Below are 14,824 nucleotides of genomic sequence, written 5' to 3' on the forward strand. Positions count from 1 at the left end.
ATGGACATTTGAAAGGATCTGACCAAGCAAATAAAAAGTCTAAGAGGACTGTAATGGATATATGCTGGTTACTCAAAAGAACAAGTCTTTTTTTCTTTCCCCCAATACTTTTGAAACACACTAATTGCCTACGTTACTTTATGGGTTAAATCAAAGACACCTGTTTTACCTGATAACACCTCCCACAGTCTAGCACTTATTCACAGGGTTGGGGCACCCTTGGATCCTGGGTCAGTTTAGATCATAGCCAGTAGTGTGCAAGGACTGAGTTTGGCCTTTTTTTTTAAAAAAAAAAAAGAGGTTATGTATTTGCTAGTCTCCATTTTCAACACTAATAGATAACCACAGTTGTTTATTGCACACTTAAAAAAATGTTTTTGTACAAGAGCTACTGTGACTAAAGGAACTAAAACTTCATTGATTTTATTTTAAAGATTTTATTTATTTACAAAGCAGAGAGAGAGAGAGCACACACAGGGGGAATGGCAGGCAGAGGGAGAAGCAGGCTCCCCGCTGAGCAGGGAGCCCGATGCGGAACTCGATCCCAGGACCCTGGGACCGTGACCTGAGCCGAAGGCAGACGTTTAACCGACTGAGCCACCCAAATGGCCCAAACTTCATTTCTTTTAAGTATACTCAAAATTTCTTTCTTCAACATTGATTCAGAATGATTTGTCATTAGAATCGTCCTCATCTTTTTTTTTTTTATCATTAGGTAACTGTCCAAAATCTCTAAGGCAGATCTCATGAAGGCTGTGTACACAATTAACTCTGGTTATTAGGGATTTTCATAACACAGACTTCAGCTTGGTCACTGTCTCCAGAAAGGCACCACATGATTCTCCTAATTGCCAAGTCTCCAGTTAACAAGAATCGTGGCGGATCATGTGTCCCTATTGTTAGTACTAATTTGAACTCCCTGCCAAGAAATAAAGCTAGCAGGAAAAATAATAACTTTTAAAAATAGAACTTGTGCTTATAGTTAGGAATCAAACATAAGATTTCTACACCAGGAATAACTCCTCAGCATGCTTGGAAATTTCATTCCACATTAGACCCTATGTCACATTTCCTTGCAGACATATGTAATCAAAGCCTCCAGTTCCTGGAAAACTGAAAACTGTCATTGTTTTTTCCATTATTACAGTCACTATGGGTAAAGAAACAAAATAAATATAAGCAGGGACTGTGAGTCAAGGACACCAGTCACTAAAAGTTATAAATTTAACTTCCATTTAAGGAAAAAACTTAACAAAGGACCGTTTCCATTTTTTTTTAAATATATTATTTAAATTCAAGTGAGTTCACATGTAGTGTATTACTAGGTTCAGGGTAGAGTTTAGTGACTCATCAGTTGCATATAACACCCAGGGCTCATTATACCAAGTGCCCTCCTTAATGCCCGTCACCCGGTTACCCCATCCCCCCACCCACCTCCCCTCCAGCAACCCTCAGTTTGTTCCCTATAGTTAAGAGTCTCTTATGGTTTGCCACCCTCTCTGTTTTTATCTTATTTTATTTTTCCAAATGACCATTTCCAGTCAAGATTCAGTGTCTAGTTGCATAGAACCAATGAGAATGAAAAGAGCTCTTTGGGTCCTGATCCAGAATTGCTCAGGACCACTGACCTTGGGCCCAGTGTGTATAGCATGAAAACTTGATAATCCACCAACAGGAAATAACATTTAAAAAAGCAAGAAGAGCAATGGTAAGGTAAATGATAGTAACTATGCAGCTTCAAGTCATGGAGTGACCCAAGCTCCTGAAGAAAAAACTAGTGCTTAAAGTACGATGAAACATGTGGGAGAGAGATATAAACTATAAACATCACTGCGCAAATGAAAGGCAGTCTATTTCCTAATAACAAGAAAATTAAAATTCTAAAAGAAAAGATAAGGGCCAATGTCAAAAAGCAGCAAAACCACGGGTTACTTAGAATGTTCCTTCCCCTGCCCACTGTGCCTCCCATGTATCAGAGGCAGTCCCTTCTTGCTCAAGATGCCCACCCACTGGGACACTCTGTCTCACCCTTGACAAAGGACACACAGAGAAACCAGAGGCAGCTCAGGACACGTGACGGGCTCCATCCTCACCAACAGGCTCACAGGTTTTAACAACAAGTTTTCTGTTTGACAGGCCCCAAGTTGGCCCAATTCTCTACACATACAAAAACACATTTTACTATAAATTTCTAGAATGAACTGTTCTACATAAGTAAGTAAAAGTTCTAGGAAACAGGACCTCAACTTCTCAGGTCACAAAAGGAGTATTTTCATATTTTAACCATTTTTTTTTAAGTAGGCTCCATGCTGGCAGCCAGCATGGGGCCTGAACTGCCAAACCTGAGATCAAGCCCTGAACTGAGATCAAGAGTCGGAACTTTAACCAACTAAGCCACCCAGGCACCCCTTTATTTTAATCATTTTTTATGAACGCATCCTAAAATGGAAAATCCCTTCTCAGTATTTGTTTTCAGTATATAACCTAATGATGATAATTCAAACTTCTGTCGACGGCTGGAATGTTGTAAGCATTATTATTTTCATGTATTCTTTATTTTCGTAACTAAGGCAACAATGATGTCTCTGCTTTCTGCTTTCTCTTTTCCCCCAATATTAGACTGTACCTTCAGCTGTCAAGGAGCCAACCTCTAGCATGATGATCTCCCTCTACTCTGCTGGTTCCGATCAGCTTTGGGAAAGGAGGTAATTAAATTTTACACTTCAGGTCCCTAAGTAAGAATCCCTTGAATCATATGTGAGGCCTAAGAGTAGAAACTTTGATTTTAGCTGAGAGGTTTTCTCATTAGCAGTCTTATCCAACTATTTTTGGATTAAAACACAGACTTAAAGTTAACAAGAACAACAAAATCCAATTTATGACTAAACTGAATATTATTTTACTAGGAAATAAGATTACCACATCATTTTTGATTACCACAAAAGTATTAGAATTATTTAGCATTTCTTCTAAGAAAGTAAAAAAAAAAAACAAAAACCACTCAAGTTAACTGAATTTCTATTTCATATGTCTAAAGGCTATAGGATCTAAAAATGATGCCATAGGAAGAATATATATATGTATATATATTCAAATGTAATATTATTGCGTCAAACTTATTATCATGTGATAGCATCTGAAAGGACCATTATTTTACAGCTCCACTAGAGAAGGATCTAATAGTTAAGTATAGCCCATTACTGACATCACCTTGGACTCTCTCTAGTGCTGTTTTTCCCTAATGCTGTCATCCCATTTTCCCACCTACGTGCCTTCCCCTCTGGATTAGCTATTAGGATTAGGACATCCCGCCATTTGCCACTTATTTTAATGTTCAGGCAAAATCCTTTCTGCTCACCAGCAGGGGTCTCTTAACTGACATTTCCTCTGGGCTCTATCCTTTGACTCAGGGCCTCCAACCAGAAAGGCCAGCACTCCCAGAACGGCCCCAGACCACTTAAACACACACACACACACACACACACACACACACACACACACACACACAACATCCCTAGTCTCCCTCCCTAGACAACCAGCAATTTCAAATTCCAGCACTTGTTCAGATCTTTACTGATGAATATTCTAGGTTATAGCCAAAGATAACACTTTGCCATTTATCTTTCCTTTAAACAGTATGGGGAAAAAAAAAAAAAGCTTTGGAATATGAATGCAATTTACAGCAGTTTTTAAAATCTAAAATCATTTGATATAGTCAGAGTAACGAAAGAAAAACTGAAACAAAGCCTAAAGATAATGTCACTTGCCCTCCACCACCCTAGTGAGAGTCAATGGAAATTCAAAAATGAGAGATGATTTGGATTTATTCCTCATTTAAATCTGATCAAAACACCAAGATCATTCCAAATTCTATTCCACTATTTTTTGCATCTTCAAATTAGGCATGCAAGGGAAATGAGCTTGGGCAGCAAGCCTCAGGCACAGCAGACTGAAAGCCAAAAGCCAGAAAAATGCATATGAAGGGTACAAAATTTCTCGCATATACTTGGCCTTAACTCACAGCTATTCTTTTTGGAGGTTCATCACAAGATATATAGGTAATATCTAGGATAATTCTCCATTTGGAAACTAGGGAATGTTGCCAGACACGGGGGAAAAAATACTAACTTTACAAAGTGGGTAAGTTTAAACCCAGAAAGTAAATCTAGACCTATTCACCTTCACTAATGACGATTGCAATTCAATTCTATTCCTTTGTTTTGTTCGTTTGACAAATAGTTCTTCAGAGCAGGGTAGCTGGGGAAAGATAACTTTCCAAGGAGGGGAAAGAAAAGAAAACCTAGTCACATCCGTTCACGTAACAATATGCCATTAGTAATCACTGTAAACACAAGAGGAGATCAAGGAACCCAAATTGAATCCGGGTCAGTTCAACTAACAAGCAGGCCAAACACAGTGAACTGAGCCCCCAGAGCAGGCTCAGGGACCTTGGTTCTGACAATTGGCCACCTGACCCTCAGGGACCTGCGTGCGGGCATGAAGGGAGAGAATGAAATGACAGAAAATGCTCCCAAACATCAAAGTTTGCACATAAGTTTGAAAAGCTCTCTGTAATGGCAATAAAGTTTTTTTTAAGATTTTATTCATTCATCTGAGAGAGAGGGAGACAGTGCGAGAGGGAACACAAGCAGGGGGAGTGGGAGGGGGAGAAGCAGGCTTCCCACAGAACAGGGAGCCAGACGCGGGGCTCGATCCCAGGACCCTGGGATCATGACCCGAGCCGAAGGCAGATGCCCAACGACTGAGCCACCCAGGCACCCCAGCAATAGATAAAGTTTTGAAGCAGTGAAAAATGTGTCCCTAAATCTGCCCCGTGGTTCTCTCTCTGAGGAGTGATCAGGAGGTACTGAGCCAAATGCCTTCCCATGAAGAGGAAATGGAGCTCTCAGTTGCCAGAATGGTTTTCAGGATTCTGAAGCCTCATTAGGAGCAGGCTTTGTGCTTAAGGATTTTTTTTTTCCTCCAAAGAGAATGAGTAATTAAAGGCCTTTGAATTATCCATGCTCGTCTTCCTAAAATCAAAGATTTTTATTGTATTTCGAAAAAAATTAAGAGACTATATTTTTATCTCTCTTCTCTGAAAATCATGCCTGAAAGAAATACTAAATAATTTTTAATGATGCAAGAAATATTCCTTTGTGATAAAATACATTTAACATTTTATTCACTTAGAATTGATATCATAACACTGATGCTGTCAACAGAAACCTTTGAGTTGTGGATGGGTATGGCTGCTATTGTTTTTGCTTTATTGATGATGTTTTTGTGCACATCTTGTCACACTGTGTCACTCAGCCACCAACAGATATTTGACACACTGTGTCCCCCCCTCCCCGCGAAGGTGAGCTAGGAGCATGCCTAGGACTTAGCTGTTTCTTGCTAACAGGTATTATTCCAGCTTCTTTTTACGAAGCGAGAAAAATGAGAGCACCTAATGAAAATTAGAGCTAATGAAAGTTAAAATGCCAAGAATATTGGAAAAAGTAACTTAAACCACGATGTATCTTTTAGAACAGAAAGAAGCTCGCAGGGTTTGGGGTGATACAAGTGAAAGTGCAGCACACTGAAGCAGCAAAATGAAATTTTTATGCCAACAGAAACCTGAGGCCAGGGAACCATTCCTGAACTTTGAATGCATTTCTACTAGAGGTTGTTAACTCCCTTGGGATTAGTTTCTTCATCTGTGAAATAAAGGAATAAAATTAGACAAACTGTTAAGTCCCATTTCAGCTCTAAAATTCTAGCGTCCAACACAAAGAATAAAACCACTGCCACACATTTACATACTAATTAAGTATTTTTTGGCTTACAAAAATTAACTTCCTCAAAATGAAATTATGCCAGATCCTAACTAAAAACCAAAAGATTGGGCTCTGTGCAATCATGGCAAACAACTGATTCAATCATGTAACTAAAAGTCTGAGGATGTTGCCCAAAATTCCTACACAGAGCAATTTTTAAAATAAGTGCAACAACAAAGAAAGATAATGAAATTTAGAGTACCCAGAATATTAGAAAAATTAACTTAACTGTGATGTACCTTTCCTAATAACGTTAAACTCCAGAATTGTTTTGTTTTGTTTTTACTGAAGGGTGTGACCATGATGAATACATTTTGTGAAAATTCTGTCTTTCCCATCATTTATTAGGGGAAACCTTGAGGGTGACATCCTACTTAGAGAAGTTTTCTTTTTCAATACATAAAGGAAAGTTGGCTAAAATGTAAATATGATGAGTTGCATGGCGTTTATAGAGAAGACAGAGGTCATCACAATGTAGGCACTATGGTGGGTAGCTATGTTTGGTAAATAGAAAGTATAAGCCTGCATGCATAATTTTATAGTTAATATACCCAATGAATTTGAATAAAAACAAAATAGATGGCATTAGGAATATACACACACCATTAATTATTAATAAAATCAAATTTTCCTTTTAAGCCTTTGCTTTAAAGAAAAATATTAGCTATTTAGAGTTCTACTCATATGCAGTATATATTGAAAAATGATTAGAAAGATAAGCAAGGATTGCATGATTCAAACATAAAGACACAGCTCACGTGAGGAGATGTTGAGCTAAAATTAAAAGCATTTTGCAGGGGCGCCTGGATGGCTCAGTTGGTTAAGTATCTGCCTTCTGCTCAGGTCATGATCCCAGCGTCCTAGGATCAAGCTGGCATGGGGCTCCGTGCTCAGCGGGGAGCCTGCTTCTCCCTCTCCCTCTGCCTGCCTGTCTGCCTACTTGTGATCTCTCTCTCTCTCTGTCAAATAAATAAATAAGATATTTTTTAAAAAGGCATTTTGCAGAGGTCAATGTTATAAGGAGGGAAAGGCAGGAAATAGCATATAATTTATGGAAAATCAGGCTCAGCACATTCCTATGTTCTAAGGAAGAGTTTTGGCAAGATTGTTGAACTCTTATTCACCTAATCACCTTGCATATAAAATTTGCTAAAGTATATATTTAACATCTGAAACCAATCTGTATGTGTATGATTATGATTGTTTTACTTTTTAATGGCTAAGAGGGAAAACTAGGGTAGAAACAAGTTATTTTTTGCAAACTCACCCCTTAATCCTTAAAATATTTAACTCTGAGCCCCCAATGGAGCCTGTAACAGAGACAAAAAGTAAAGACTGGCAATCAAGTTTAGGATTTTAGCCATATTCCAAGATCGCAACCTACAAACAAGATGGGTAGAACCCATTAAACTGCACAGACCCCAAAGCCACGGATGGAGACCAAAATTGCACATTAACTATAGTAGGCTGAATTGTAAGATGACCCCCCACAATTCTTGCCCCCTGGTGCTCATGCCCCACATAATGCCTTTCCCTTGAGTGTGGGAGATCTGTGAATATGACAGAATAGGCTTGCCCTTGCTTTGGTTCCACTATCCAACCAAGGGGATGGAGATAGTCATTCCCTTCTTTGCTTTTGTTACACTACACAAGGCTGGTAGTAGCAGACTGCAGAGAGTTTTCCCTGGCTGGCTTTGAAGACATAGGCTGCCATACTGTGACACTGCCTTGTGGCTAGGCCCTCAAGTGGTCTTTAGGAGCTGAGAGCAACCCCTGGGGGACAGCCATCAAAACAGCAGGGACCTCAGTCTTACAGTCACAAGGAACCGAATTCTGTCAATAACCTCACTGGACCCAGAAAAGTACCCCGAGCCCCAGGTAAGAACCACAGTGTAGCTGACACCTTAATACAGCCTAGTGAGATTCTGAGCAGAGGGCCCTGAGAAGAGCTAGCCTGACTCCAGACCCATGGAAACTGAGATAATAAATTTGTGTTGTTTTAAGTTAAGTTGATGATAATTTATTACATAGCAAAAGAAACCTAATGACCAACACTTGGCTGTCCATAAGACCTTTCAGGGCCAACAAACACAAATCCTAACTGAGGATATGAACTGCAACGTGAATTAGAGATATTCTGAATCAAATGCCCGATCCAGTTTGGAAACCTCTCTTGTGGGTTTTAATTATACTGCATATGCATTATACAGTAGTGTGGATAAGTGAGCTTTGGTTTCTGCAACAATTCCTGTTCTCCACCTGTCTCGGCTCAAACCAGACTTGTTCACAAACACTACTTTCCTGGTGGGGCGCCTGAGTGGCTCAGTTGGTTAAGCAACTGCCTTCAGCTAAGGTCAAGATCCTGGAGTCCCAGGATTGAGTCCCGCATCGGGCTCCCTGCTCAGCAGGGAGTCCACTTCTCCCTCTCCCGCTCTCCCCTCTTATGTACTCTCTCTCTCTCTCTCATTCTCTCTCTCAAATAAATAAATAAAAATCTTTAAAACAAAACAAAACAAAACACTACTTTCCTGGCATTGTATGTTTTACAATATTTCCTTAAAATTCTCACCTGATTTCTTCACAGCCGTGCTCATACTGGTTCTGAAGATAAAGAACAAAGAGAGGTAGATTAAATGACTCACTAACAAAGACATTCCTAATGAGATTCCAATTTGAGAAACTTGGGCTTTTGTCACAATCTGTACATTTATTGTAAACGTCTTTGCCTCCTCCTGTAATGAATTATAAATGTTTGTACAAAAAAATATTGAGGTTTTTATATCCATGTCACTGGTCAGCTAAAGCCACAAAACCAAATATTTCAGCACACTGATTTGGCAATAAAATATATGTTCCCAAAACTTTAATAATTCACATACACTCATGCATTCATGGCTGGTCCTTTATTAATTCATATTTTCTCATGCATTCTGCCTTCCCAGAGCAGCCAAGCTCACTAGGAAGTTTGATCTGAAGAGTGACTAGAGGCTAACCATAAAGCTCTCATACTACCTCAATAAGGTGCCCAGTATTGCTATCATAAAAATGGACCTCTGTGCTCCCAGTACCTTTTTTGAAATAATATGTGAAAATTCTAAATAAGAACAAATACTCATATAAATAAATGAGAGTTCTACTTTTTTTGGAGTTAAAATTACCTTAAGAAAGCCCACGCAAATCCAAATACATTACAAAGTAGGTGGTAGGCATTAGAATATATTAACCAATTGACTAGCTTCTGTCTTGCTAGAAGAAGGTGCTGCCATAAAAGGCCCTGGAGAGCTAAGAGATAGGATAAAGGCCCTGGGCCCCAGGGTGACCTGCAGATTAACTGAATACTTCGGAATTTACTTGCATTGCCTCTGGATATAAATATGACACTGAAAGTTAATTTTCTAGTGTATAGTATCCTATCAAAGTAATTCAACTGCCCATATAGAAACCCCAGGAAGAGAAACCTTTAGACCCTTAACCATGGTCAGTGATGTAGATGGGGCTAGAGGAGGCAAGTGATTAACATTTAATCTATTTTTCCAATTAAGACATAACAACTAAATAATACATCATGAAAAATACCAGAAAAACATTTAAGATTTCTAGTTATGATAAGTAGACAATGCACAGACAAAGCCACTGCCACCACAGCCTATCCTGGTTTCTCATTTTTGGAATCAAAAACGTGATTATGTAGAGCAGGGAGCAGCAAACTATGGCTCATGGCCAATTCAGCCAGCTGTGTGGTTTTGAGAATAAAAACGTACCGAAACATGGCCATGCCCTTTCCTTTATGCATTGCTTGGAGCTGCTTTCCTGCAACTGTGACAAAATTGAGCAGTCATGACAGAGACTGTTTGGCCTGCAGAGCCTAAAATATTTACTATCTGACCCTTTATAGAAAATGCGGACCCCTGTTCTAGTTTGTCAAACATTAGTATTTAGGCTAAGTCTGTATCTTCTATACTTATGATACCCAGAAGAAATTATGTATGATCCAATTTAAAGGAAGTCCTTGGTGAAGTAAATAAGTGGTACTAACAGTAAGTGTGCAAAATTAACAGGTTATATACTGAGCCTAGCTGTTGATTCCACAAAGACCCAAACCACCTGAACTGTGACATCTTGTTTTTTGTTTTTGGGGGTTTTTTTTGTAAAAATTTATAAAGCGGTAAACACATCCCATTGGTATTTTTGGTCATTACATATCATTTATTTATTGCAAATCTCATCTGGAGATTTTAGTCATGAGACATTTTTTGATGGATTTCACTTTTCCACATACCTCTGTGTAATAGAGCTCTGTATAAAAATTTTATAACCCTCTGTGTACAAATTAATTCCAGAACCTGGCTGAGAAGAAAAAAACGGAGTGTAAGTGGAAATTTAAAAAGCCCATGTTAGCTTTTGACATTATAGGATATGCTTTTGCAATAAATATTAAATCTAGTATGTTCTAAGGATACTATTGTCAAGGATCCAGAAAAAAAAAATTATGGCAAACCTATTCCCAGCATTTTCCAAAAGATGTATAATTTAAACAGTACATGTAATTTTAGATAAATGGCTAAGCTTAAAAGCAAATGATTAAAACTCAAATATATCTTTTTTCTTATAGTGTAGAATTTTTGAGTTTCTGATGAGTATTTATCCATATTCTTGAAATTATTATTTTTTGAAAAGTATCTGATGTTACCTGTATGCAACCATCCCAGTCTACAACTATGTGAAAGTAGAATGACACAATGTCTAGAGAAGAATTCAAGTCAGAGTACCTGACTTTTATGATAAGTTGTCAATTTTATAAAAGAATCTGTCTTTTCATCTCGCAAAAAAAATTCCAAACCATAATACCATGTCTCCAAATAATGCCTTCAGAGAGATCAACCATTACCTCAGATCTCAACTACTCAAAAGTTCAGATAATATACCTGACGTTTGCAATTTTTGAGAGATTTAATGGGCTATGATAACAGTTTCCCTAGCTTCTCTGAGCTCTTTTCCTTCATTCATTCATTCATTCATTCACTCAATCATTTATACGGCCAAACATCACACGCTTTCTGATGACCTACTATGTGCCAGATATGTTAGCTGCTCTATCACACTGTATGTTAGCTCAACAGAAACAGAATGCCATATTTTACTTCCAACAAGCATTTGTTAACTACCATTATATATCCTTATGTACTGTGCTCGATTCTAAGGATAAATAATGAGTAAAACAGAAGAATGGTCTAAAACACTGATGTGCACAGATATATCTGGGGATTTCATAAACATACAGAGGTGTGGCTCCAACTTGATCCACTGGTTCAGAATTTCTATGGTAGGACCCATGACTTCAGAATTTTTGGACGTTCTAGTTGTGCTCAGTAAAGAGTTTGAGAGTCATTTGTCTGGAAGATGCACCATAGAGTAAAGAAATAAGGAAAGTACCTGGAATAAAAATGGAGAGACAAGGAAAATAGCAAATTCTACCTGGAGAGATCAGAGACCTCTTCTGTGAAGAAGTAGCCTTGAAGCTAAGTCTTAATAAATGATAAATGCACCAAGCAGATAAGCAGGCAGATGTAGCTCATGTGCAAAAGAGAGAATCCATGTGTAAAAAAATGAAAGCATGAGAACATCATGGTATGTTTAGGGAACTGCAAATAGCTGGATGGAGGGCATGCATGGGGAAAGCCCAGGAGAAGAAACTAGAAAAGCAAGCAGAAGAAGCCAGACTATGAAGGACCCTGTATGCACTGCTAAAAATTTGTATTCTATCTTGTGGACCATAAGGGAGTTATTGAAGTTTTGTAATCAAGGAAGTGACATTATTAGACAAATTACAAATAGTAAAGGAGAATTCCATGGAAGCAGGGAGACAGGTTATTCTAGGTGAGAAATGATGAGTACCTGAACTAAAATGGTCATGTTAAGGGGAAAAGGAAGGACAAATAAAATAGATTTTTAGGGAGTAGTAATGAGGTATCCAGATGATAAAATAAATTGTGAAGGAGAAAGAGGAAATTTACTAGTTTCTAATTTGAGAAACCGACTAGATTATGTGTGTATTGGAAACAGTAATAAAAGCTAACATTTAGAGAACATAAGCTATGTTCTAGGATTGTCCATTCAATTCTCATTCAACACCCAGGGACAGGTATTGCACCTGTTTTAAAGATCAGGAAAGTGAGGACAGAAAGTTGAATGTCCAAGGTCACCGTCACCTTCAAAGTTAAAGACAGACAGTCTGATTTCACAGCCTATGCTCTTAATCATTCTGCTATACTCCCTTATATAGATGATCTAGAGAAGCACAGGGGAATTTAGGAATTAGAATTAGTTTTGTAGGAAGGGTGCTGTGGTCCATTTGGGAGGCTTGTTAAGATGTCAGGCCGGAAGCTGAGAATGTGCACCTGGAGGTCAGTTGGGCTCCAGGCATTTAGAGTTGGAAGTCATTTCGTATGTAGGCAGTTTGACGTTCCTGGTGTAAAGGAGGTGCCAAGGAAGAATGTGTGACAGGAGAAGAGAAGTAGCCTATGTAGAGCATCAATAATATTTTAGAGGAAGGTAAACCCATGATGTTTCTAATGTAAGGTTATATTTAGATACACATAGATCTATATCTACTTCTCCATATATTCCATGATAAACAGAATTTCATTTCTTGGATAAGGCTGCCTATAAAAATTCTACTTTTGGAAAAGAAATGAAATAATTACTGGACAGGGTTTTTCAACACTTAGTGTTAGCCTAAATTTACAGGAGAGGGAAGCCATGAGGGGAAAGACGGTTAAGTGAAAACAAAGCGATATGACTTCTTCTTTCAGATCATTTATGGGCAGATCATTCAGGTTACCACACATGTGGCTAAGTCTACAGACTATTATGTCAGCAAGATTTTATCGAACTATTTTTTTAAAAGATTTTATTTATTTATTTGACAGAGAGAGACAGCGAGAGAGGGAACACAAGCAGAGGGAGTGGGAGAGGGAGAAGCAGGCTCCCTGTGGAGCAGGGAGCCCGATGCGGGGCTCGATCCCAGGACCCTGGGATCATGACCTGAGCGGAAGGCAGACGCTTAACGACTGAGCCACCCAGGCGCCCCTTATCGAACTATTTTTAAAGGATTATTTTTAAAAAGACTCATTATATTGCTATGAGACACTTCAGCCAAAATATTAATGGAAAGCCACGATCCAATCAGAAACTGGAAGCTGTGCACACATCATTTTGGTGGCAGGGGAAATTTATATTACTTTCATTTCTCCCAGCTGCAATAATAGCTTACTTCATCCAGTAACAGTGAGATTCCTTGTCACTATTACCATTTATGTGTCAAGTATGAACATTACTTAACTTCGTGCTTTTCCCTGAGGACTTACATATAAACCTGACTGCATCATCTGGGACCATTTTCTGGCTGCACTCAGCAAAGGCACAAAACTAGCAGGAAGGAGGGCTAAATATTAAGTCACACCTTCAAAATAGCCTAAACCAGAAAGCAATATTAGCAATACCATTCTTACTCTTTGAACAAGGCTATGCTACCCATACTTTCAGAATTTTAATTTTATTGACTATTAAAATATACTTGAGTTTTTAAAAATGTATATACCAAAATTTGTTTTCTCTGTCTTTGACTCTGCCCCAAGTACACTTTTCTAATTACGATTTTTCCCAAAATATCTTAATTTTGTGTTTATTTTTAAGGAGTTAAAGATTTCGTACAGTGAAGTTGAAAGAATGAGAAAAGCCCACATTTGTGCCAGGGCCTGGCATGGTGCCTGTTCCCCATTCGATGATCAGTAACTACTGACTGAACATGGCCTCAGTTGCCAACGTGACAGATACAACATGACCTTTTGGGTTAGACAGATAATGTATGTTAACTGTGCTAGAATCCCAGTATATACACCATGTATTGATGTTTCTTAGTTGGCATTAACCTAACAGTAAGTCTCCATCTTTATTTTGGAAATATTCTAAATGTTCTTTTGGTTCATTCTTGCAGAGCAAATCTCTTCACTGTTTCAAATGAAAGGGGGAAAAAAAAACCACTGACGTATAAAATGTTATCATTATATAGAGTAGTAGTACTCCTTAGCAATACTGTGTTTTCAGTCCTGTACAAACCTTGTCTTGACATTTAAATATCTAGAATTTGTATGATTTGCCACTCTTATTGGAGAGATGTGTCATATCACAGAAGTTGTACTTTTGTGCTTTAAGGCAATTAAATGTAGCTATTGTCCTCAATGATTAAATAGAATTTTGATGAAACAGAATTTGGTCTTTACTTTCCGTTTGCTTCCATTGCAGGAATTTCTCTGTAGGAGAAAGAGATGAACATAAGAAAAAAGGCACATGGCTGGGTTTTGTAGCACTAATCAGCTGTGTGTCTTGAGGCATATTCATAACTTTTTGGGTCTCCATTCCCTGTCTGTAAAAAAGGGGGGATTTAATTAAATGATAGTAGAGAATCACTAATTTTCTCTTAATTTAAATCTGTCACATTCATTATCTCCTGCCTTTATTATGAAAAGGCACTTTTCTTACAGCTTTTCCAGTTTATGTTAAGAAGTTTTGATTAAGATACCATAAAGTCAATCAATTTTTGTTTTCTCTAATTGGTAACTCTTTGAAATTCTTTGTATCTATGATTTATTACTTCTGCATGTGAATTCATATATTCTATTTTCCATGACTTCATAGTGAGGCAGAAAAGGAACCAGCCCACCATGCAGCGATGGTGTTCCTGAGCTCTGCATAATTTGCTTTGAAAATACAGTGAGCTTTTTTTCTTTATCTCCAGCAAAAGAATATCAAACTAAAGTGGTAGAATTATTGGTCTCCATCAAAAAATGAAAAAAGATCTACTTGTGTAAAACATTTAACTCATGTTTAATTTCCACTTCTTTTTTTTTTTTTTTTACCACTCTCCTTTATTATTCATTTTCAGGACAGCTTTACAAGCAGCCCCTTAGCAAATTCTCACTTCACATTATCTGCAACAGTAA

The 14,824-nt window shown here is 38.0% G+C and overlaps 1 protein-coding gene across 18 annotated transcripts in view; it reads right to left on the reverse strand.

Annotated features, from left to right (window-relative positions):
* The window catches only part of MCTP1 (multiple C2 and transmembrane domain containing 1), a 504,318-nt gene that overhangs the window by 388,345 nt on the left and 101,149 nt on the right, over positions 1 to 14,824 (reverse strand). The window lies entirely within an intron of this gene.

The sequence above is a fragment of the Callorhinus ursinus genome, unplaced genomic scaffold, assembly GCF_003265705.2.
Source record: "Callorhinus ursinus isolate GAN/ISIS: 27379988/994484 unplaced genomic scaffold, GSC_fseal_2.0 scaffold3, whole genome shotgun sequence".
Classification (NCBI taxonomy): Eukaryota; Metazoa; Chordata; class Mammalia; order Carnivora; family Otariidae; genus Callorhinus; species Callorhinus ursinus.